The following is a 25,682-nucleotide window of genomic DNA, read 5'->3' as shown; positions in this document are numbered from 1 at the left end:
TCCCTTTGTAGACTGTTTGTGCCAATTCAGAATTAGGAAAATACCATTATTAGTAAGGGAAATGATCATGTCACCAGTTACGTGTCATGCTGTGCTTAGTCTCTCAGTCATGTCTGACTCTTTGCAACCCCATGGACTGTAGCCTGACAAGCTCCTCTGTCCATGGGGATTCACCAGGTAAGAATACTGCAGTGAGTTACCATGCCTTCCTCCAGGGGATCTCCCAACCCAGGGAGGTCTCCCACATTGCAGGTGGGTTCTTTACCATCTGAGCCACCAGGGAAGTGCAAAGAAGCCCATCACCAGTTATATGGAAGGACAAATCAGAGGAGCAAGAGTGCCAGCAGGAAAGCTGACTTTCCTAGTAGTGATCGGGAAATGTTAGGTGGAATGGAAAGCTACTTGTATTGAATTTTCTCCATTGCTTTTGTTTCTCAAGTTTCCCACCCTTTCTAGCTTGCAAAATCAGAGCTTACTTCATAATCGTGGAAATTTTACTTACATTTAAGGGCTTTATTTTAGTCATTGAGGCAGATATTGAGAAAGAAATCAAGGAAGAGTTCAGGTATTTGGTGCTGGTTAGAGTTGAAAAGGGTGATCTAAGTCATTCTCTGAAACTATGGAGAAAAATGGAATTAACACGGGCTTAAAGGGTCAGACAGGCCCTGTTTCACATTCCAACTTTGCCACTTGTTTAGCTATGCCACCTTGAGAAAGTTATTTAACCTCTCTAAGCCTTGATTTCATAATCTTAAAAAGACTAATTAGTGTAAAATGATAATGCTCATCTCACAGGACTGCTAAATATTCATAATGCATACAAAGTATATAATATGATACCTAGCACATATTAATAAATCAGCAACAGAACTCATTTATTTTCCTTATGAATTACCTTCTCCATCATAGTTTTATCTACTTAGTGTAAGGTCTCATTATTCATCTAGTTACTCAAAGTAAAAGACTTGGATATTATCTTTAATTCCTCCATCTCTCTCATCACTACCTTTCTCACTGATAAATACACACACACACACGCTAAATTACTTAGCTCTTAAGCTATTTATGCAATTTCTACCTCTTGAATATTTCTCAGATCTATTCAAGTCTCTTCATTCCAGTTGATATTATGAATCAGTTGAGTCATTCCTTATTTCCAGTCACCATAACTTTCATCTGTATATTGCCATTGCCTTTTAACTAGTATCTTTATTTCTAGCTTTCTCCCATTCTAATCTATTTTCATTTCAAACATGAATAGCACAGGAAACTCTACTCAGTGATCTGTGGTGATGTAAATGGGAAGGAGATCTAAAAAAGAGTGTATATATGTATAACTGGTTCACTTTTTTGTACAGCAGAAACTAATACATCATAAATCAACTATACTCCAATAAAAATTAATTAAAAAGTGACTTTTCCAATATACAAAGTTTATCATACCACTCATCCACTTAAAACATGTCAATGGCCTCCCATTACTTTATGACAAAGATCAGTCTGTTTAAACCAGCTCTCAAGAACCTGGCATCACAAACTCCTACTGTTCTTTCAGAAGTGTCAACTTTCATGTCCCTTCTTTTAAAAAGGTTTCCCTAATGCAGATCTTAGCTTAATCATCACATCCTCAGGAATCTTTTCCTAAATTCCCAAACCAGGTTGTCCCTTCCCCTTGTTATATGCTATGTGCTTCCAAGTCTCACAGTATTTCTTCTTTTCTGTACTTTGTGTGTAAATACCTATATATCACTTGCTATGGGCTAGGAACTATTCCAAGCACTTTAGATTATTATTCAATGCAATCCTCATAACAATCCAATGAAGTGGGTGCTATTTTTATTCCCATTTTTCAGATGAAGTACAAAGTACAAAGAAGTACAAAAAAAGTTATTTACATAAAGTCATATATCTGGTAAGCAGTAGAACTGGGGATTTGTAACCAGATAGTCTGGTCTTAAAATCCATGCTTTTAAAGCACTATATTATGTTGACACTCACTTTTAATAAATTACTTAATAACTTGTAATTATTCAATTATTTTAGACACTACGCTCCATGTCTGTGTGATTTACTATTGAAATTCCCAATGTGGATGCCAGAAATATGATCAACATTCAACAATTGATCATTAGATAAGTTGGTCAGTATTTATTGAATGAATATTAGGGAATAATAGTGCCTATTACCATCATTATCAAGTCTGGCCTAAAATATCATCTGCTTTGTCAAGATTCTCTTATCTCACACCTCACTCTGGACATATTTAGTTGTTTCTACCTTTTTGCTTTCAAATTTATTATGAATAATTAGTCTTATCCAAGGCCATGAGAAGTCTTTGAAGGCAGCAGATATTTAATTCATTTTTGGATCTCTAATATCCACATCAAGAATGCCTGGTATATAGTAGGTGCTTGATTAATGTTAAGAAATAGGGAAAACAGAAAAAAAGGCACTTAAGTAGATGATACATGATAGATAAATAGATTATTATATAACCAACAGAGAATCCAAAAATAAGCTTAAATCTAATGAGATAAAATTTAATTGTAATAACTATATAGTTCTGTTGAGGAGCCCAATAACTAATTGCATGAGATGGCAGGAAAATGGTGCTTTCCAGCAATACATACTAAAAGACTTGGTTTTAGTGAATAATGGTAAACTGCTTGTTAATCAACAATGTGCTATCGCTGGTAAATGCAATGTGACGTTAGGCCATTTCAAAGGAAACAGTGTCCAGAAAGAGAGTTGACACCTATATCTTATGTGTTAATCTGCCCATGAAAGAAAAGAAAGTGAAAGTGAAGTCACTCAGCTGTGTCCGACTCTTTGCAACCCCATGGACTGTAGCCTGCCAAGCTCCTTTGTCCATGGGATTTTCCAGGCCATACCAACATTATATGCTCAGTTCTGGGCCCCAATCTCTAAGAAGGAAGTTACATGATTAGGAGTGTCGCTATGGCTACAGTTCTTCATAAACATAAACTCATTTTTGGAAACAAATAACCATTCCTTCATTTGTTAACTTTTACAAGTTAAGATTGTCATATCCTTTCTTTTTCTGTATAATAGCAATAATAATAGCACTCCTCCATATAGGTGCTATGAGGACTAAATGAGATAATATTTGTGGAACACTTTTGCCCATGCCTGGCTGTCTGACTCTAAAGTTATTAAACACTACCTTGTATAACACAGATACATCACATTATTTGATTGTCACATCACATTCAATTGTCACAGCACATCTGTGAAATGCATCTTTTTATGGTCACTTTTGTTGTTATTGTTCAGTCGCTCAGTCATGTCCAACTCTTTGTGACCCCCATGGACTGCAGCATGCCAGGCATCCCTGTCCTTCACCATCTCCCAGAGCTTGCTCAAACTCATGTCCATTGAGTCAGTGATGCCATTCAACCATCTTGTCCTCTGTCATCTCTTTCTCCTCCTGGCTTCAATTTTTCCCAGCATCAGGGTCTTTTCCAGTATGTTGGCTCTTTGCAGCAGATGGCCAAAGTATTGGAGCTTCAGCTTCAGCATCAGTCCTTCCAATGAATATTCAGGACTGATTTCCTTTAGGATTGACTGGTTTGATCTCCTTGCAGTCCAAGGGACTCTCAAGAGTCTTTTCCAACACCACAGCTCAAAAGCATCAGTTCTTCGGCACTCAGCCTTCTTTATGGTCCAACTCTCACATCCATACATGACTATTGGAAAAACCATAGCTTTGACTATACAGACCTTTTTTGGCAAAGTAATGTCTCTGCTTTTTAATATAATGCCTAGGTTCGTCATAGCTTTTCTTCTAAGGAGCAAGTGACTTTCAATTTCATGGCTGCAGTCACCATCATCTGCAGTGGTTTTGGAACCCAAGAAAATAAAATTTGTCACTGTTTCGTTTCCCCAGTAAAAATTGGTCATTTTATTGATGATAAAACTGAGGATCAAAAAACACAAGAACACTCTAGTAAGTGACATTAAGTGATAGCTCTGAAATTCAAACCCAGTTCCAGAGTCCATGGCCTTTCCACTAAACCACACTGTCACCCTGGCAGATATATAAATTGTCATTTAGAAATCCATTATGAAGGAGATAGAGAACATGTGCACCTATCCTTCATTCTCCAACTGAAAAAAAAATTACAGCTCTATAAAGAATTACTGACTTCTGTGAGTGAACAGCATATCTATTGAGCAACTAGGAAGTCTCTTGCTTTTTGAGCATATGGGAAGATTACTTTTGGTCTCTAGCCACAGGTATTCACAGAGTATTTTTTCAACAGTTAAACTGCTCTAGGCCTTTGTTCCAGGAATCATACACACACACACACACACACACACACACACACTTACACACACACATAAGCCCCTTCACCTTCCCCTCACTGGAAGTCCTGTTTCTCAACAGGTCACTACTTAAGTTTTGGAAATGTAAATCAGTCTTGAGGAATCCTCGGGCCAAAGGAGGTTTTTCACTGATTAAGTGTTATTCAAGTCACTGCTAGTCTACACCGTTTAATATATAACATCATTGATGTTAAGTCCATAAAAGCTAGAGACTTCATTTATCCATCCTTTTATTTACTCAACAAATATTAATAATAATAGCTAATACAGATAGCACCTACTAAGTTCCTTTTCACCATTTTATGGACTTTGCACCTATTAACTCATTTATTTCATATAACAATCCTATGAGACAGGTACTATTATTATCTTTTTTTAAAGAGGACACTAATAGATGGAGAAATATACCATGTTCATGGATTGGAAGAATCAATATAGTGAAAATGAGTATACTACCCAAAGCAATTTATAGATTCAACGCAATCCCTATCAAGCTACCAACAGTATTCTTCACAGAGCTAGAACAAATAATTTCACAATTTGTATGGAAATACAAAAAAACTCAAATAGCCAAAGCGATCTTGAGAAAGAAGAATGGAACTGGAGGAATCAACCTACCTGACTTCAGGCTCTACTACAAAGCCACAGTTATCAAGACAGTATGGTACTGGCACAAAGACAGAAATATTGATCAATGGAATAAAATAGAAAGCCCAGAGATAAATCCACGCACATATGGACACCTTATCTTTGACAAAGGAGGCAAGAATATACAATGGATTAAAGACAATCTCTTTAACAAGTGGTGCTGGGAAATCTGGTCAACCACTTGTGAAAGAATGAAACTAGACCACTTTCTAACACCATACACAAAAATAAACTCAAAATGGATTAAAGATCTAAACGTAAGACCAGAAACTATAAAACTCCTAGAGGAGAACATAGGCAAAACACTCTCTGACATACATCACAGCAGGATTCTCTATGACCCACCTCCCAGAATATTGGAAATAAAAGCAAAAATAAACAAATGGGACCTAATTAACCTTAAAAGCTTCTGCACATCAAAGGAAACTATTAGCAAGGTGAAAAGACAGCCTTCAGAATGGGAGAAAATAATAGCAAATGAAGCAACCGACAAACAACTAATCTCAAAAATATACAAGCAACTCCTACAGCTCAACTCCAGAAAAATAAACGACCCAATCAAAAGATGGGCCAAAGAACTAAATAGACATTTCTCCAAAGAAGACATACAGATGGCTAACAAACACATGAAAAGATGCTCAACATCACTCATTATCAGAGAAATGCAAATCAAAACCACTATGAGGTACCATTTCACACCAGTCAGAATGGCTGCAATCCAAAAGTCTACAAATAATAAATGCTGGAGAGGGTGTGGAGAAAAGGGAACCCTCTTACACTGTTGGTGGGAATGCAAACTAGTACAGCCACTATGGAGAACAGTGTGGAGATTCCTTAAAAAACTGGAAATAGAACTGCCTTATGATCCAGCAATCCCACTGCTGGGCATACACACTGAGGAAACCAGAAGGGAAAGAGACACGTGTACCCCAATGTTCATCGCAACACTGTTTATAATAGCCAGGACATGGAAGCAACCTAGATGTCCATCAGCAGATGAATGGATAAGAAAGCTGTGGTACATATACACAATGGAGTATTACTCAGCCATTAAAAAGAATACATTTGAATCAGTTCTAATGAGGTGGATGAAACTGGAGCCTATTATACAGAGTGAAGTAAGCCAGAAGGAAAAACATAAATACAGTATACTAACGCATATATATGGAATTTAGAAAGATGGTAACAATAACCCAGTGTACGAGACAGCAAAAGAGACACTGATGTATAGAACAGTCTTATGGACTCTGTGGGAGAGGGAGAGGGTGGGATGATTTGGGAGAATGGCATTGAAACATGTAAAATATCATGTAAGAAACGAGTTGCCAGTCCAGGTTTGATGCACGATACTGGATGCTTGGGGCTAGTGCACTGGGACGACCCAGAGGGATGGTATGGGGAGGGAGGAGGGAGGAGGGTTCAGGATGGGGAACACATGTACACCTGTGGCAGATTCATTTTGATATTTGGCAAAACTAATACAATTATGTAAAGTTTAAAAATAAAATAAAATTAGAAAAAAAAAAGGTAAAAACCTTAGGCATAAGAGAGGTTTATATAAATCATGTAAGGTCACACAGTTTAAAAAAATGATAGCTAGGATTAAAACACAGGCTGTCTGGCTTTAGCACATGTCTCTCTAAACTTCCCTAAATACATACTGAGCACTAGAATAGTTTAAGTGTTCAACTGACTCCAAAATAAATATTGAGCACCCAATATGTGCTTTACACAGTAGTAATCACTATATTGAGGATAAAAGAAACAGACACTGTCTTTGCTTTCAAAGATCCTACAGACTATCAAAGGAGAAAAAAATGAACACATGTAAAACAACATATAAAGACATGGTCACTAGAGTACTGGATAATACTGACTGCGAATAGTCTCTCCTAATATCTCTATAAACCCTTGAATTGTACCAGAAATTCAATATTTTATCATCCAAACTGTACCACCCAAACCACATGTCAACCCTTTCTCCCACATCTGAAGTGGCATAGAACTTTGGTGACACATACGTGCTCAAATACATCAATAACCTTATTTTGACTAATTTTGAGATAAATTCACAAATCATTTCCTGGACTGACCCTGGTGAGACTCTCATAAGGAAATATAAAGCATAGTATTGCTATTTGGCCTGAATGAGCACCAGGAAATACCAAGGGCTTTTTGAAACTGATGTTTTTCTTCTACTTTCACTTGGCATTCTGTGTAATTCATATAAGCCAGAGCCTACAATAACAGAAGGATTGTGACACACAAGGCAAGACTAGGTATGGGTGTGTAAACTTTATCATAAATTACACCATTTATCTATCAGGAAATGGTGTCAGAAGATAATTTAATTAAAATGCAGAATTGTTTCCAAAACTATACATTTAAAATATTTTCCCTTTTAAATGTTTAAAACTAAAATACTTTGATGGTATTTATAACTACTGAGCATTTTGCTAAGTATTCTATATTTTAAGAGTTTATTATCAACTATTTCAGGGTTTGGTGATCTACAGGCACTGCTTGTTTTATACATAAAGGTTCATTGGAATACAGCCACACTCATTTTTTTACATATTGTCTCTGACTGCTTTTGTGCTGCACTAGTAGTGTTTAGTATTTGAAACAGAGACTGAACAGCCCAAAATATTCAAAGCCTAAAATATTAATTGTTGAGCCCTACACAGAAAAAGTTTGCCAGCTACAGAACTATTTCATTGAAAGTGTTATTATAAATCTAATAGTAACAAGAATTAAAGGCAGAAAAAGCACTGAAAATTTATCAGGATATATATATACACACACACACATATATATACTGACAGCTCATTTTTATTAAATAAATTTATTTGAGGGTTAAGTCCTATAATATTGAACTGGGCAAACATTACAAAATGTGTCCATAGATATTCAATTTTATTTTTTTTAAATATTATTGTACACTTAGGGAAAAAGTCTCAAATATTTTGAACACAGTTATTTAAATCAATCTGAGTCCTACTCTGATTCTGGGCAGTGCTCACACATACACATTTACAGAATTACTCATGTACATGTGAATTTTATGATCTGCTTTCTTCATTTAACATTATTGCACAAATTCAAAGGATGTCAGTGCTTAGAGGTACTCATAGATTCTTGAGTTCAACCCAACCCCACTCCCACTCCAGTGTCACAATGAGGACAATGAGGCTCAGAGAGGGGAAGGGACTTGCCCAAGACCTAACTGTAACAGACTGAAGTGAACTCCATGTTTCCACTGCAATTACCTCAACTCTGTTTTTTATATATATATTCCTTATACTGATAGATCATTTGAATTTAGACTTTAATGAAATTTCTTGCTTAATCATTCTCTTACTTTTGTAACACACTTGGTTTCCAGATGAGAAAAATAAAAGACCCAGAAAGGCAAAGTATCTTGTCCAAGATCTCACAATAAATTAGAGGTAGAATTGGGACTAATTGCTTATCTATCATCTGCAGAAAATGACAAAAGGTGACATTTGGTCCAAGCCTGCTGAGAAGAAACTAGTGGCACTCTGAGACCCATCATGTTCACAAATGAGTGTCCATTTTTCATGTGATATTAAGAAAACTATAGATTGTACTACTCAACCTGTCTTCTTGCCTCCTTGTGGGCAGAGTAAGTGAGGAACAGGTAGTTCCCAGGCAGGCATGAGTGAAACAGACAAACGGAAGGCCTGATGACTATAGGAATCATGAGATGGTACAGGATTACTATTGCTCCATGTTTTTTCTAAAGTCAGGGCATCTCTCATAGCTCAGTTGGTAAAGAATCTGCCTGCAGTGCAGGAGACCCTGGTTCGATTCCTGAGTCGGGAAGATCCCCTGGTTAATGGAAAGGCTACCCACTCCAGTATTCTGGCCTGGAGAATTCCATGGACCGTATAGTCCATGGGATTGCAGAGAGTTGGACATGACCGATCGAGTGACTTTCACTTTCACTTTCCCTAAAGCCAGGGATCCAGACAGTAAGAGAGAAAAAACTGGGTAGTTGAAGAGTTTCTGACATATTGGCTTTGGCTTTGTGACTTGGAACAAGTCTGGCCTTTCACTTTGTGCTCTGTCAGATCTGAATTCCCCAGTATTTCTCCCCATCTCACCCCATCTCTCCCTCTCTCTTTCATTCTCTCTCTCACATACAGACACACACACACTATCTATGCTTTCCAGAAGAGCCTACTCTTTACACAGTTACCCCTTGCCCCATCTTCTCCTGGATAACTCTGATCATTTTTCAATGTCAGCTTTAGTCTTCTTGCTCATGAAACCTTCCAAGATTCCTGCAGCTAAAAATAAGTTCTACCTCATGTGAAGCCTCATAGCTCTTTCTTCTATAATTCTTTATCCTTCAGCCCTATATTTCTAAGATTGTATCTTATACATGTGCATGTGTGCTCAGTCACTTCATTCATGTCTAACTTTTTGTGGCTCTATGGATTGTAGCCCACCAAACCCCTCTGTCCATGGGATTCTCCAAGCAAGAATACTGGAGTGGGTTGCCGTGCCCTCCTCCAGGGGATCTTCCCAATCCAGGGATCTAACCTGTGTCTCCTGCATCTCCTGCATTGCAGGCAGATTCTTTACTGCTGAGCCACTGGGGAAGCCCCTGTATTTTGTACAACTAGCTCTAAATGTTTATTGAAAAAAATAATGATAGTATTTCATCTTTACAAATACTGAGGTCATCAGTAGTACAAGGGTCATCATTCCCATCTGATAGATAACAAATTTGAGGTTTTGAGAGGCGAAAAGCCACATAGTTACTATGGGGCAGAGACTAGGCACAAGCCTAGTCTTTTATTTTTCTTTATCACTCTATCTGGAGATGAGCAGAAATAAGGTTTTTCTCTTCAGCAAAACCTTTGTCAAGATTATCCCAGAACTCTGAACACGCACTAGATCTCTTAAAATTTTGGAAATATGGCTTGGAACCCAAAACTTGGGTATGGACTCAGGGATTTTTCAAGCCAGGTTGTGTTTTCTTGTGATTATCTTTTTTACAGATAGTATCAGGGTTGCATGGCCTGAAATGACTCTCAAGGTTATCTAGGACAAGTTTGTAGATAGAAAAACTGTAAATTAAAACTGACAAAAAATGAAAGTTGTGAGAGTGTTAACTGACTCTCCTCCCTCTTCCTGCTACATGGAATAAAGCCTATATAACTACACTTCCAGGGGAAAATACCTTCAAACTTCCACATGAATTAATAGTTTCACTCCAAGAGATGGGAATACCAGACAACCTTACCTGCCTCCTGAGAAATCTGTATGCAGGTCAGGAAGCAACAGTTAGAACTGGACATGAAACAACTGACTGGTTCCAAATAGGGAAAGGAATACATCAAGGCTGTATATTGTCACCTGGATTATTTAACTTATATGCAGAGTTCATCATGTGAAATGCCAGGCTGGATGAAGCACAAACTGGAATCAAGATTGCCAGGAGAAATATTAATAACCTCAGATATGCAGATGACACCACCCTTATGACAGAAAGTGAAGAACTAAAGAGCCTCTTGATGAAAGTGAAAGAGGAAAGTGAAAAAGTTAGTTTAAAACTCAGCATTCAGAAAACTAGGATCATGGTATCCAGTCCCATCACTTCATGGCAAATAGATGGGGAAACAGTGAGAGACTTTATGTTTGGGGGCTCCAAAATCACTACAGATGGTGACTGAAGCCATGAAGTTAAAAGATGCTTGCTCCTTGGAAGAAAAGCTATGACCAACCTAAACAGAACATTAAAAAGCAGAGACATCACTTTGCCAATGAAGGTCCGTCTAGTCAAAGCTATGGTTTTTCTAGTAGTCATATATGGATATGAGAGTTGGACTATAAAAAAAAAAAAAAAACCTGAGTGCCAAAGAATCGATGTTTTTGAACTGTGGTGTTGGAGAAGACACTTGAGAGTCCCTTGGACTACAAGGAGATCAAACTAGTCGATCCTAAAGGAAATTAGTGCTGGATATTCATTCAAAGGACTTATGCTGAAGCTGAAACTCTGATACTTTGGCCAGCGAAGAACTGACTCATTGGAAAAGACCATGATTCTGGGAAAGATTGAAAGCAGGAGGAGAAGAGGACGACAGAGGATGAGATGGTTGGATGGCATCACTGACTCCATGGATATGAGTTTGAGCAAGGTCTGGGAGTTGGTGATGGACAGGGAAGCCTGACGTGCGGCAGTCCATGGTGTTGCAAAGAATCGGACACAACTGAGTGACTGAACTGAACTGAACTGAAGCCTCTCATTCTGCTGCTTTGTTGCCCTAGGAAATAAGCCAAGCAGCACTAGTTTAACTGACAAGTTTAGAATGAACATTTTCTGATGAAGAACTATCAACCATTGAGAGGCCTTGTGGTCAGGAACTAAAAGCTATGCAATTGGCTTCCCAGGTACCTCTTTCTTCTGAGGCCTGTTTAGAATCAGAGCTGCATACTTGACAAAAACTAATTTTGCAGCTGTTAGAAGCCAGGACAGCTGTGAAAAGAGTGAGCTGGATTGGGTTCTGCCTCGCGTACCACTCTAAAACTCTGCCAATGCCAGTTTCTAGAACCTTTCCCACAAATGAAAGTACAAAGAGGAAAGAGTCATGTGTGCTTTTCGCAGGCCTGGCAGAGACTAGAAGCTTGGCACTTAGGTACTTCTTGTTTCAACATGTACCCTGAATACATTCAAAATGGAATGGCTAGAGGTTAAATATGAGGCACTGGGGTAGTTTGTTTTGTTTAAAGATCCACTTTTTTTGGCCATCAGTTCCCTAAATTGTATCTAAATTCAAATCACCAACACCTGTTCTCTTGGCAGCATGCAATTTGGGAGAGATTTGCAGTGTCCTTAGACATGTCTTTAAAATTTAATAATACCAGTTCCTGTATTTCCCATGCTATATGGACTCAGAATTGTCAGTGTATGTTTTCAGAAATGCAGACATGTAAATGGGTCAGAGAGGATGTGAAGCTGCCAGGAGTGGCAGAAGCCCAGTACTATATAAAAATGTGTGACCCTTTCCTAAAATTATTACAGTTTCATGATTTAGACTACAGATCATTAAGCCAATCTTAGGTCCTTCTAAATATAGGGTTCTTTGTGACTGCACAGGTCACACACTCATGAAGCCATCCTTACTTCCTGTTTATACAGAAACCAGAACGTGTGATTCTCACATTTAAAATGTCCCTTGACAGAAAACTTGACAGGCATAATGGTTAATAAACTATCATCTCCTATGTGATGATTATATTTTGGAATGTTGCAAGAAGAGAAAATACAAGTCTCTTAATGATGCTAAAGAACCATTCAGAGACTTTGCTAGTTGAGACGGTGACTTCCTAGAGACAGAGGAATTGATTAAATGACCTTTTATCAATCTTTTAAAATGACACTATTTCTGTGATCCTCGTTGACTTCTGTGATACTGACAAAGTCCAGAATCTCTTTTGAACATAATTAATAACCCATATTGGCTTCTTGCCACTTCACATTTATTCACTGGATCAGTGCATGACTGCTCCTCTCATCCCACACAGTTGGGTCAAAGCCTTCACTAGTTAATATTTATAAAAATACTTTGAAGATGAATCCTTGGTGAAGAGAAGAAACACTAGAGTTGGATAGAACAGAGAGTTTTGGGGTCTGGGCCTCCTCTCAAAATTACCTCTACCACACAATGCAATCTTTGACAGATTTTTTGTAGCTGAGTGGCTGTACTTTCCTTTGGGTGAAATAGCAAAAGCCAAGTAAAGAGACTATAACAACTGGTGAGGCTTTCCCCAGCTCTAATACTGAATGCCTTGGTTGCTTTAGAAGAGAAGTGTTGGCTGTCTTGTCTCTCTAGCCCATAGTACCTACCCTCTTCCTTCCCCACGCACACACCATACTCTGAAGATGGTTCTTAGTAGGGAAGTACTTCATATTATTAAGTGAAGTATACTCAGCAATACCTTGTCTGTGGGCTGGCATTTAGTCTTTGTCTACACACAGAAACTGGTTTGACTGAAACCTGAAAAAAACAAACAGACACAGATCAAAAATAATAATCACAGTAGTTTTACACATACCTTTGGTTTTGATGGCTAAATAATTGATTTAACTGATTCTGTTAGCATTTTCTATCTTATTATTCTGATGATGTGACGGCACTTACTAGAAGCAGTGGTTGTGGGGGAATTAAGAAGTTGATTCTGAGCTTATTTCCCCCAAAACTTCTGAGGGGACACTATCTTCTCCCCTGAAAGGAAGGAGAAGGGGACCTACACTTTTAATTCCATGTAAGGTATGACTGTGGATTACTCAGAATGCCCCTCTTTTCAATAGTACCCTAACAGCAGAGAGCTACAGCAGTGTAAGCTAGACTGGGCTCTGCTTGGGGCTCTAGTTTCAGCCCGAGCCTTGGACTGGGAATATGTCCACTCAACTCTGGCTTGTCTCACCTCCCTGACCTGCCTCCTGTGTGAACTGTAGGCCAGGTTAAACCAGGCCACCTCAGTACTTGTGTCATGGGGCAAAGGTGAGGAATCTTTGTTTCTTCAGCTTCTGGATTTTTAGCAATGTCTGGCTGCCTGCATACTCTTGAAATTCAGCTGCTAGCTGTACCTTAACCAAAACCAGTTGATGCTCTTAAAATAATCTGATTTCAGAAGCTCCTCGGGCATGGCTTAAGGTCTTGTTTTGCCTTTGGCCCTTGGCTCTGGGGCACTGGAGACCTGAATTGATTTCAAAGTCATGAGAGCCTAAATAGGCTACTAAAGGCTTCTAACTGGCAACTCACAGCCTAGTTCAACATGCACTTATGGAGCCAATTGCTCTGTGCCAAGGTCAGTACCAAGAACTAAAGGTACAAAATGGACTGGACCTAGTCCTTGCCCTTCAGGAGTTCACAGCCTATTTACAAAGCCAGAGGAGTAAACAGATTATTTCAATGTATTGTGATTAATGATAGGCAAGCAATGAGAACTTGATGTCTTGAAAGCACTGAGGAGAAGCACCCAACCCAGCCTAGAGGCATCAGGGAAGATTTCCTCAAGGAGAGTTCAACATGCAGGTTTCAAAGGAGCTAGTGAGAAAAAAAAGATGAGAAATATATATTAAAAAATGGACAGCAATAGCAATGGCAAAGGAGTGTCTAATAGCACTCTATGCTCAGGGAACCATGGAGAGTCAAGAAAATTAAAATTTAAAGTTCAAAGTTTAGAGTGGTAAGAAACGAGAGTAGAGAGAGAGAGAGAGTAGAGATGGGGAAGTAGTCACGGAGTATTGAATATCACATTATGGAGTTTAGCTTATATCCTAAAGGGGAAGGGAGTTAGGAGTTAGGAGTTCTAAGCTGAGAAGATTTGTCAAAGATCACTTGGAGTACACTGAATATATGAATGAATAAACACATACATCTATGTCACAACTTTACCTGAAAATGTGCAGTTTTCCCAGGAGCCCACAGAAGAAAGCCAGAATTCATTTGCTTGGTTCTCACCAGGCTTCTCTAATCTGTTTCTATTCTCAACTCACTCTGTTCTATAGCCACATAAAAGTCTGTCTTTTTACTCATTTAAAGCTCATGCTATTCCTTATTACTAATTGGTACCTTTATGCATCCCTTCTCTGGTGAATTCATATAATTCTTTGAGAATAAGGCCAATTAATATTTTCTCTAAGAAGCATTCCTTGAGTACTACTCTATTTTTCCTCTGTTTTCCTGTAGGACCCTACTCATGCTTTATAGCTTTTTTTAATTTTATTTTTTAACTTTACAATATTGTATTGGTTTTGCCATATATCAACATGAATCCGCCACAGGTATGCAAACTAGTACAGCCACTATGGAGAACAGTGTGGAGATTCCTTAAAAAAACTGGAAATAGAACTGCCTTATGACCCAGCAATCCCACTGCTGGGCATACACACTGAGGAAACCAGAATTGAAAGAGATACATGTACCCCAACATTCATCACAGCACTGTTTATAATAGCTTTATAGCTTTTAACACAAAGTGATGTAACATCGCTGTTTCCCTGAGTATTCCCCACTTGGCATGAGCTTCCTGAAAACAAAGAAGATGCCTTAATTATTTCTACATTCTCGACTTTACATAATTATCACTAAATAAATGTTGATTGAAAGAATGTAAAGATTAACCAGTTAAAATAGAAGGTTAGAAACAGACCTTTTTAATAACTTTGGCACTGAAAGGATTTAATTGTGGGATGTAGCAGAAAAAGCACCAATCACCAAGGTGTAAGATGTGAGATAGGACTTGAGATTTCACTTCATGTCCTGATGTCTACTTACTGTAGTTGTCTTTTTCTATCTCTGTACCTTGGTAGTCCCAAGCTATGTATGTATCCCAACTGAATCCCTAAAAGTTTATCAATCTCTCTCCCAATCCAGATCCAATTCTCTAGGATTATATTATTCATATTATCTGCATTCCTGTATCTTAGAGGTCTAAAGAGGATATGGCAAGGGGATATATAAAACACCTGGGTTGAGAAGAAAAAAAATGTAAAGTACTGTGATAAATGAACACTAGGAAAAGTATCTAAGAGATACTTTAGAAAGCCTCACTCAAAATGGAAAAAGCTTCCTCTCCCTTTCCATCACATCTAAAGAATGATGCACAGTGGCATTTAGAGTTGTGTTGAGTTGACTTTGCTTAGCTGCAGTAGCCCATGAAAGCCTATACAAAATAGTGCACAAAGTGAGTCTTGTAAATTAAATTCCAATAGGGTACATACTTATTCATTTGCAGCTTTCTAACATCAAGAGATCTGCTGATATACTCCAGTCTAAAAAAGCTAGATGTTTTCCTGGATTTGGTTGTGAAATCAAAGCCACAGTAACACAAGCCAGGCAAGAAAAAAGAAGGAATTAAACATATTAACAGGACCTTTCCTAGCTGCCTGGAAGTAAAGGGGAAAAGCTTAATAACATTTGCAAAAGGATGACTAATAGAATGTGTTGCTATTTAATTTGCATATTTTTTTTATTTAATGTGAAAATGGAGTCCTGATTCTTTTCTGATTCCTTTATTACTACTTCCAAACTGTAACTCTAGCCCATTTGCCCTCCCAAGTTTGGACAATATTGTTTTGGCTGAGCCCAGAGAAGTGAATGTCAGAGTTCCAGGACAGAGTGTGAAGATAAATAATAATGACAATTTAAAATGATAGTATTTGCATAGTGCTTTACTATGAAAAATCCCTTTTTTGCACAAATTATCTTAACTGATTCCTATAATAACTATGCTCAAGTGAACCTCAAGGCTTTTGCACCTGCTTTTCTTTTTGTTTGAATAGTTCTTCCCACTTATTAATATCTTTGCCTAGTTGTACTAATACTTCAGGTCTCAATGATTACTTTAAGGTAACTTTTCTTGACTTCATTGTTTATGTTAATCCTCTCTGTTACACACTCATGACAACTGGTATCTTTCTTTGTTTCTCTTACCATAATTGCAATTTTACATGAGTGGGCATGAGTATTTAATTATGATAGGTCTATAATATAAAGTTGTTGAGAAGTGGCTGCCTAGCCAGAGACTATGTTTATCAGCTCTCCTAACATCCTGGGGAAAGGAAAGGTTCGTATGACCAGTTCTTACTAATGCAATATGAACAGACATATGTCATTTCTGGGCCACAGAAGTTAAAAAGCAGGTATGCCTTCTTTATCTTCTCTTTGTACTCTTCCTGCCTAGAGTCTTCTGAGGCCCTAGGGCAGTGGTTTTTTAAGCTGACTGCAATGTTAGAATCACCTAGAAACTTAAAAATTTCTGATAGCCAAATCAATTAAATCTCTGTATGTGGACAGCCAGGCATCAGTACTTTCTAAGCTCCTTAGGATATTCTAGTGGGTAGTCAAAGCTGAGAACCACTGCCTAGGCATGGCTTCTGAATCACTGAAACACTGTGGAGAAACGCTCTCTGTTGAGTAAGAATATCTGTATTTCTCTCTTATGTGAACAAAAAGTAAGCTTATGTTGTTGGTGGTGAAAGCCACAGAAATTTGGGTAGTTTGTTATATCAGCTATTTTACTGTAGCTAATATATTCCTCATTGTATCTCTAGTGCCTAGCACAGAGCCAAAACACGGTATTATCTTTCTCACCTTCACACTGAAGCTCAAAGTGGTTAAATAAGTTACCCAAGTTTGCACAGCTAGAAAGCAGAAGCCTGATTTTGAGCCCCGGTCTCCTTGATTATAAAATGGATATTCTTCCCACTCTATTATGATATTCCATTTTGCAGATGAGGAAACCATAAGTTTTCAGAAACACAGGCACTAACTTTACTATCCTTTATAAGTAGCAATTAGTGATGGCCTCAGGGTGGTGGGGCTACTAGTACTTAATTAGTGGTAAAAGAACAAAAAGACACTGATGGGAGTTGGTAGAAGTTGGTAGGTGTTAGGACCCTTATCTGGATCTTAGGTTGCCTGTTTCAAGATCAAGCCTGAAACTTCAAGACCCTTTTTCATCAGATGAAAAAAATTAGAATATAGTATTTTGTGGTAAAAAAAAAAAAAAAAAAGAAAAACAAATTTGCCCCTAGACCAAATTAAGATCTGCTTAAGGAAATGGCAGTCCACTCCAGGACTATTGCCTGGAAAATCCCATGGACAGAGGAGCCTGGTAGGCTACAGCCCATGGGGTTGCAAAGAGTCGGACACGACTGAGCGACTTCACTTTCACTTTAAATGATTTCATTGACTTCAGTTTCCCTGTATCTTCCAACTTTGTCTAACATCGCTTTCTAAAGACCATGTGCATCCTATCACCTCCATAGCTCAAAAATAAGTAATGACTTCCTTTCCCTCCCCATATTAATTCCACATCATTCTGCCCAAACCGCTACAAGACTCTCCATAAACTGTCCCTGTCATATCCAGCCAACTTTTTCTGTCAGCCCTCCTCTACACAGACTTTTCTTAAGCAGAGTTCCCTTTTCACACTTTGTACCCCATCCATACCAACTTCAGCATTCCTTCAAACTTTTCTTTATGCTGAGGCTTGCTATCTACACCACTTTGCTCATGTTCCATAACTCCAAGAAGTCATTTTATACTACTCTGGTCCATATAGTATTTTTCTAGTTGCTATGTTTTGTGTGTTGATTCCATCTTCCTGAACGAGTTTGTCAACAACTTGGTTAGCCAGATACCATACCAAGTCTTCTTCATTTATGGAATTGTGGTCATTGATAATTTTTCTTTACAAAGGTAGTTAGCAAGGCACTCTTTAATACATGATCCCAGTTGACAGTTACACTCACCCTATGAAATATTTACCTATTTTACAAAATAATTACTGCAAGTCTGCTACCTGCCAGGCACTGTGCAAGGAAGTTATTTCTAGCCTCTGTTTATAGATGAAGAAACTGAAAACTTTTATAGAGACAGATAAATTCACACAGTTGAAAGACAACAGATCTAGGCCTCCTCAGGTTTATCATTATACATGAAAGGCTTTCTCTATCACATGTTAGATCTCCTCTATAGTAAGCATTCAGTATTTCTTAATTGAAATGAACTAAATTTTATTTTTATACATTTGGGGGAATTCAGTTCAATTCAGTAACTCAGTCATGTCCGACTCTTTGTGACCCCATGGACTGCAGCACGCCAAGCCTCCCTGTCCATCACCAACTCCTGGAGTTTACTCAAACTCATGTTCATTGAGTCAGTGATGCCATCCATCCATATCATCCTCTGTTGTCCCCTTCTCCTCCCACTTTCAATCTTTCCCAGCATCAGGGTCTTTTCAAATCAGTCAGCTCTTGGCATCACGTGGCCAAAGTATTGGAGTCTCAGCTTCTGCATCAGTCCTTGGAATGAATATTCAAGACTGATTTCCTTTAGGATTGACTGGTTGGATCACCTTGCTGTCCAAGGGACTCTCAAGAGTCTTCTCCAACACCACAGTTCAAGAGCATCAATTCTTCTGCACTCAGCTTTCTTTATAGTCCAACTCTCACATCCATACATGACTACTAGAAAAACCATAGCTTTGACTAGACGGAATTTTGTTGGCAAAGTAATGTCTGTGCTTTTTAATATGCTGTCTAGGTTGGTCATAATTTTTTGGGGGGGGGAATTGATGGTATATTATTAGGAGCATTCGGAGAAGGCAATGGCACCCCACTCCAGTACTCTTGCCTAGAAAATCCCATGGACGGAGGAGCCTGGAAGGCTGCAGTCCATGGGGTCGCTGAGGATCGGACATGATTGAGTGACTTCACTTTCACTTTTCACTTTCATGCATTGGAGAAGGAAACAGCAACCCACTCCAGTGTTCTTGCCTGGAGCATCCCAGGGACGGGGAGCCTGGTAGGCTGCCATCTATGGGGTCTCACAGAGTCAGACACGACTGAAGTGTCTTAGCAGCAGCAGTAGCATTAGGAGCATTAACAATATTGGACACCAATTGCTTGCTGGGTAGGAAAGATGTATACATAAAAATTAATAACATTGGTTATGCTCTGTTAAGTTCCAACTGAACGGCAGTTTCCCAGGCCTTCTGAAAAGGAGAAAAGCACTGTAGGAACTTTAGAAGGAATGTTCAAATCCTTGCCCTGTCACTTACTAACCATGAGAACTTATACTGAGGCTTGGAGAGAAAGAATAATCTGTACTTTGCAGAATTTTCATGAGGATTGAGTAAAGTATGTATCTATAATGCCTGGAATGTTTCTCACATATCAATTCTTGTTTGGTTCTTGGGCATTATAGAGCATACTTTTGAGGGTCAGAGAAGATATAGACTCAAGTGAAGACAAATTCATTGAGCAAATTGCAATTGAGTTCCTCTTAAGTGTCAGGCTCAGTGCTAGGAGCTGGAGAAAGAACAGTGAACAAAGCAAACAATACTTTTATTTTTACAGAGTGTACAGGCAAAGGCTTTATGAAATATAAGCTATGTGCCTATAATATTTAATTCCATTGAGCCTCAGTTTGCTCAATGGAATGGTAGTCATTCCCCAACATACTCTATCAGGAAGTTGTGAGAACCAGATTAGATGATGTACATGGAAGCATTCTTATGAACTGTAAATTATTGTACTAATAAGATTATTAGTATTTGTGTTCCTATTTGATAGCAAGAGGGGCTAAAAAACATAAGTTGGTAGGTGTAGATACCAGAGAATACATTATCACAAAATCCTGACCAGACTAGCAAGAGTTGCTACTTATGCATACCAGAGTGCATATTGCCACAGAATCCTGATCAAGAGCCTGACCAGACTGGAGTGACTATGAGAAAGTCATCAACATCAAGGGCCAGCTGTGGGAGGTACCCAGGCGCTTTGTACAGCCAGGGAGGTCTGGCTGTCTGTAATAGTGAAAGAGAAAGCCTTTGTCCTGGCATCTAGCCACTCTTTCTTCTACTCATGTTCCCACTTTCCCTGTCAGAAAGTCTATATCCCCATTGTCTTCCAAATTTTCCCCCTTTTCCCCACTCTAAGTGAATCTGCTCTAAGGACAATATCTGGTCAATGAATTCATACCAATGGGTCAATGACTGAAAGGTCTTCATGGATGACCACTTCCAAGGAAAGGGACATTGAGTTAGGGGCTAAGTGTTAAGATAAAGAAATAGAATACTAATTGGTAAAATTCTGAGGAGTATCAATAAAGCTTGAGTTCCTCTGAAATCAGGTGGATAGAAGACTTAACAATAATAGAACCAGAAAATATAGGCACTAAAAGATTTCTCAAGTATGTTCACTAGAACATTACTCATTCATCTGTTCTTCTAGAAGAGAATGGAGAAGTGATGGCTAATATCCCTGGAAATCTTCAAAGCATAGGTCTTTCAGGAACCATTGTTAGGATTGCGGAAGGAGCACATAGAGAACCATCTTTAAATATCACTAGTAAGGTCCTCAGGCTGCATTAGTTGGCAAAAATGTATATTCTTTGCTTCTGTAAAAAAAATATATTAATTTGATTGTTTTCCTGGAAACCCTCTTTGAAGGAAACTGTCACTTTTTCCAGAAGGAATATCCCAGGCACGTGTTATTGAGAGCTACTATGCTCCTACAATGTGCTTTCTCCCTGGGAACATTTAACTGACCAAAGGATGGACATGTAACACAAGTTTTTACAATCAATTTTTATCTTGGTTTTTGTAGATTCAAAGCCAGCTTGGCTCTTAACTTTAATTGTAGAGATGTTATCAGTATCCATTTTCTCCAGGGTGGACTTAGAATGAAGAAAGTGGTTTATAGAGAGGAGGAGGAAGAGGAAACATGACAAAAGAAGCAAAGACAGTAAAAAGAAAAGAGACCTGATAGTACTGAGTCTCTTGTTCTAATTGCTTGAGGCCTAGAAGAGTCCTGGTTCTGTAAGACATCCTTATACACTTAATTATTAATATAAATAGTTCTGTATGTTAAGTTATTCAAATTCTCTTTTTTTCCTTATTGACCTTAACTAGGTTTCTATTATTTGCAAACATACTCCAAACTAGTAAAGCCTCATACTTATCAAAAGCAAAGGTAACTCATTAGTGAGCTTTTATATTTATACAATCCTACCACTGTATAGGCCTTTTTTGCTTTTATTTTTATTATGACTTAATCAAATTTTTTAAATTGTTTTTGTTTTTTTATTTTGTTTGTTTAATTTAAATTTATTTATTTTAATTAGAGGCTAATTACAATATTGTATTGGTCTTGCCATACATCAACATGAATTCACCACGGGTGTACATGTTTTTTATGGTTTTTATTCTGCAATTTTCTGATGCAGTATATCACAGTGATTGATTTTCAGATACTGAAAAATACTTGCTTCTCTGGGATAAATTCCACTTGATCATGGTTGTATGATAATATTAATGTATTATTGGATTCAGATTACTGGCATATTATTGAGGATTTCTGCATCTATGTTTATTAGTGATATTGGGCTATAATTTTCTTTTTTGTGGTATCTCTGTTTGGTTTTGGTATCAAGGTGGTGGTGGCCTAATAGAATGAGTTGGGGAGTTTTCGTTCCTCTGCAATTTTTTGGAACAGTTTCAGAAGGATAGGTGCTAATTCTTCTCTAAATGTTTGATAGAATTCACTTTTGAATCCATCTGGTCCTAGGCTTTTGTTTGTTGGGAATTTTCAAATCACAGTTTCAATTTCAGTCCTTACGATCAGACTGCTCATATTTTCTATTTCTTCCTGGTTCAGTCTTGGGAAATTTTACCTTTCTAAGAATTTATCCCTTTCTTCCAGGTTGTCCATTTTATTGGTATACAGTTGCTTGTGGTAGTCTCTTATTATCCTTTGTATTTCTGTCCTGTCAGTTTTAACTTCTTTTTCATTTTTAATTTTATTGACCTGAGTTCTCTCTCTTTTTGTTTTTTTTGTTGAATTTAGCTAAAGGTTTATCAATTTTGTTTATCTTTTCAAAGAACCTTCAGCTTTTAGTTTCCTTGATCTTTGCTATTATTTTCTTTGTCTCTTTGTCATTTATTTCTGCTCTGGTGTTTATAATTTCTTTCCTTCCACTAACTTTAGGTTTTGCTTGTTCTTCTTTCTCTAGTTGCTTCAGGTGTAACGTTAGGTTGTTTATTTGAGATTTTCTTGTTTCTTGAGATAAGACTGTATTACTAAAAACTTCCCTCTTAGTACGGCTTTTGCTGTATCCCAGAAGTTTTGGATCATTGTGCTTTCATTTTAATTTGTCTCTAGGTATTTTTTATTTCCTCTTTGATTTCTTCAGTGATCCACTGATTTGTAGCATATTGTTTAATCTCCACATGCTTGTGTTTCTTAGTTTTCTTCTTGTAGTTTATTTATAATCAAATACTGTCGTGGTCAGACTAAGCCAAAGCCTTTGATTGTGTGGATCACAACAAACTGTGGAAAATTCTTAAAGAGATCAGAATACCAGACCAACTTAACTGCTTCCTGAGAAATCTGTATGAAGGTTAAGAAGCAACAGTTAGAAGAACTGGACATGGAACAACAGACTGGTTCCCACTTGGGAAAGGAGTATGTCAAGGCTGTATATTGTCACCCTGCTTATTTAACTTATATGCAGAGTCCATCATACAAAATGTCAAGCTGGATGAAGCACATGCTAGAATCAAGATTGCTGGGAGAAATATCAATAACTTCAGCTATGCAGATAACACCACACTTATGGCAGAAAATGAAGAACTAAAGAGCCTCTTAATGAAAGAGGAGAGTGAAAAAGTTGGTTTAAAACTCAATACTCAGAAAACTAAGATCATGGCATCCGGTCCCATCACTTTATGGCAAATAGATGGGGAAACAATAGAAACAGTGAGAAATTTTATTTTGGGGGCTCCAAAATCACTGCAGATGGTGACTGCAGCCATGAAATTAAAAGACGCTTGCTCCTTGGAAGAAAAACTATAACCAACCCAGACAGCACATTAAAAAGCAGAGACCTTTCTTTGACAACAAAGGTCCATCTAGACAAAGCTATGGTCTTTCCAGTAATCATGTATGGATGTGAGAGGTGGACTACAAAGAAGCTTAGCACCAAAGAATTGATGCTTTTGAACTGTGGTGTTGGAGAAGACTCTTGAGAGTCCCTTGGACTGCAAGGCAATCCAACCAGTCAATCCTAAAAGAAATCAATCCTGAATATTCATTGGAAAGAATGATACTGAAGCTGAAACTCCAATACTTTGGCTACCTGATGTGAAGAGCTGACTCACTGGAAAAGACCCTGATGCTGGGAAAGAATGAAGGCCAGAGGAGAAGGGGACGATGGAGGATGAGATGGTTGAATGGCATCACCGACTCAATGGACATAGGTTTGGGTGGACTCCGGGAGTTGGTGATGGACAGGGAGCCCTGGTGTCCTGCAGTCCATGGGGTCGCAAAGAGATGGACACGGCTAAGCAACTGAACTGAACTGAACTGTTGTCAGAAAAGATGCTTGATATAATTTCAATCTTCTTAAATTTACCAAGGTGTTATTTGTGGCCCAGTATGTGGTAAATCCAGGAGAATGTTCCATGTGCAATTTAGAAGAGTATATATTCTGCTGCCTTTGGATGGAATGCTCTATAAATATCTAACGTGTCATTTAAGGCCTGTGTTTCCTTATGGATTTTCTGGTGTATCCATCGATGAAAGTAGGGTATTTGTGTGTTACTGTCGATTTCTCTTTTTATATTATATTCTTATGTTGGGTGCATATATACTTATCTTCTTTTATTGATCCCTTGATTATTATGTATTTTCCTTCTTTGTCTCTTATAACAGTCTTTATTTTAAAATCTATTTCATCTGGTATGAGTATTGCTATGCCAGCATTTTTAGGTCTCCATTTACTTGGAATACCTTTTTCCATCCCCCACATATGATTTTAATGACAGAACTTGTAGACCAGGTGCTACTTGAATAGTTAAGAAATCTATAGAGACTGAGGCACATAGCAAGGCTAAGGCTTATCAAGGGTCAATATCAGAGCTAGAGCAGATATAAAAGTGTTATGATTTTGGATTATTCATTAATTTCATTGTCCCAGCCCAAACTGAGGGGGCTTGGGTTTGCACTGGTGAAAAATGCCATAGAGATGGCAGAGTAAAAGCCAAAGATTTCCTCTAACCACCTGAGTGACAGAATCTATGAGCCTAAAGCTGTTAAAGCATGTGAGTATAGTCATTCTGAGTCCACAGTGGTTGACACGTTCATTTTATGTGCCATGGCATACAGTAGTTAAGAGAGCATAATTTGTTGAGTCAGAAGATCTTTGAATCTTGTCTATATAACTTTCAAACTGTGTGGTTCTAAGCAAGAAACAAACTCTCTGAGCTCCAGTTCTCTCATTTGTGAAATGAGATGAAAAATACCTTCCTAGCTAAACTCACAGAGTTGTTAGGGTTAAGCATAGGAAAAAACTCTAAAAGTTCTAAATGCTAAACATGTCCTAATTGTTCTGACTTTTTAACAAAATAAAAGTTAATTCTACTAATGCTGAAAATAATATGTTTGGTTATTTTCTATTGAATATTTCTTGAGGGTATTCCTAGCACATAGTAGGTACTGAGAAAAAAGTCAGTTACTTATTAAGACTTTCTGGCATTTTATCAATGGGAAAAGGACCATACAGATGATATACAAATATCATTTAGTAGTCAGGATAACATAAGCAATGGTGCCAGGTTTCTAAACCTGACTCTATCCCTTGCTAGCTGTTTGATCTCAGATAAGTTGCTGTATTTCTCCAAGCTTTATTTTTCTTTTCTCATCTGTAAAATAAGAGTAATAATAGTAGTTTTCTCATAAGATTGTTGTGAGGATTAAATGATTTAATTCACATAAAGCTGTTAGAAGAATGGCTGAATACAGAGTAAGTGCTCTTAGTACTAAATGAATTAGTTCATGGAAGCTCTTTTAAAAGGATGGCTAGCACATAATACAGAGAAGGCAATGGCACCCCACTCCAGTACTCTTGCCTGGAAAATCCGATGGGCGGAGGAGCCTGGTAGGCTGCAGGCCATGGGGTTGCAAAGAGTTGGACACGACTGAGCGACTTAACTTTCAGTTTTCACTTTCATGCATTGGAGAAGGAAATGGCAACCCACTCCAGTGTTCTTGCCTGGAGAATCCCAGGGACGGGGGAGCCTGGTGGGCTACCGTCTATGGGGTCACACAGAGTTGGACACGACTGAAGTGACTTAGCAGC

At 38.0% G+C, this 25,682-nt stretch overlaps 1 pseudogene; it reads right to left on the bottom strand.

Annotated features, from left to right (window-relative positions):
- The window catches only part of LOC133242617 (histone-lysine N-methyltransferase SETMAR-like), a 94,763-nt pseudogene extending 82,537 nt beyond the window's left edge, over window positions 1-12,226 (bottom strand).
- Window positions 12,227-25,682: the final 13,456 nt, after the last annotated feature.

The sequence above is a fragment of the Bos javanicus genome, chromosome X (genome assembly GCF_032452875.1).
Source record: "Bos javanicus breed banteng chromosome X, ARS-OSU_banteng_1.0, whole genome shotgun sequence".
NCBI classification, from domain to species: domain Eukaryota; kingdom Metazoa; phylum Chordata; class Mammalia; order Artiodactyla; family Bovidae; genus Bos; species Bos javanicus.
The sequence above is the reverse complement of the archived record's forward strand: the minus strand, read 5'-3'. Positions and strand labels throughout refer to the sequence as shown.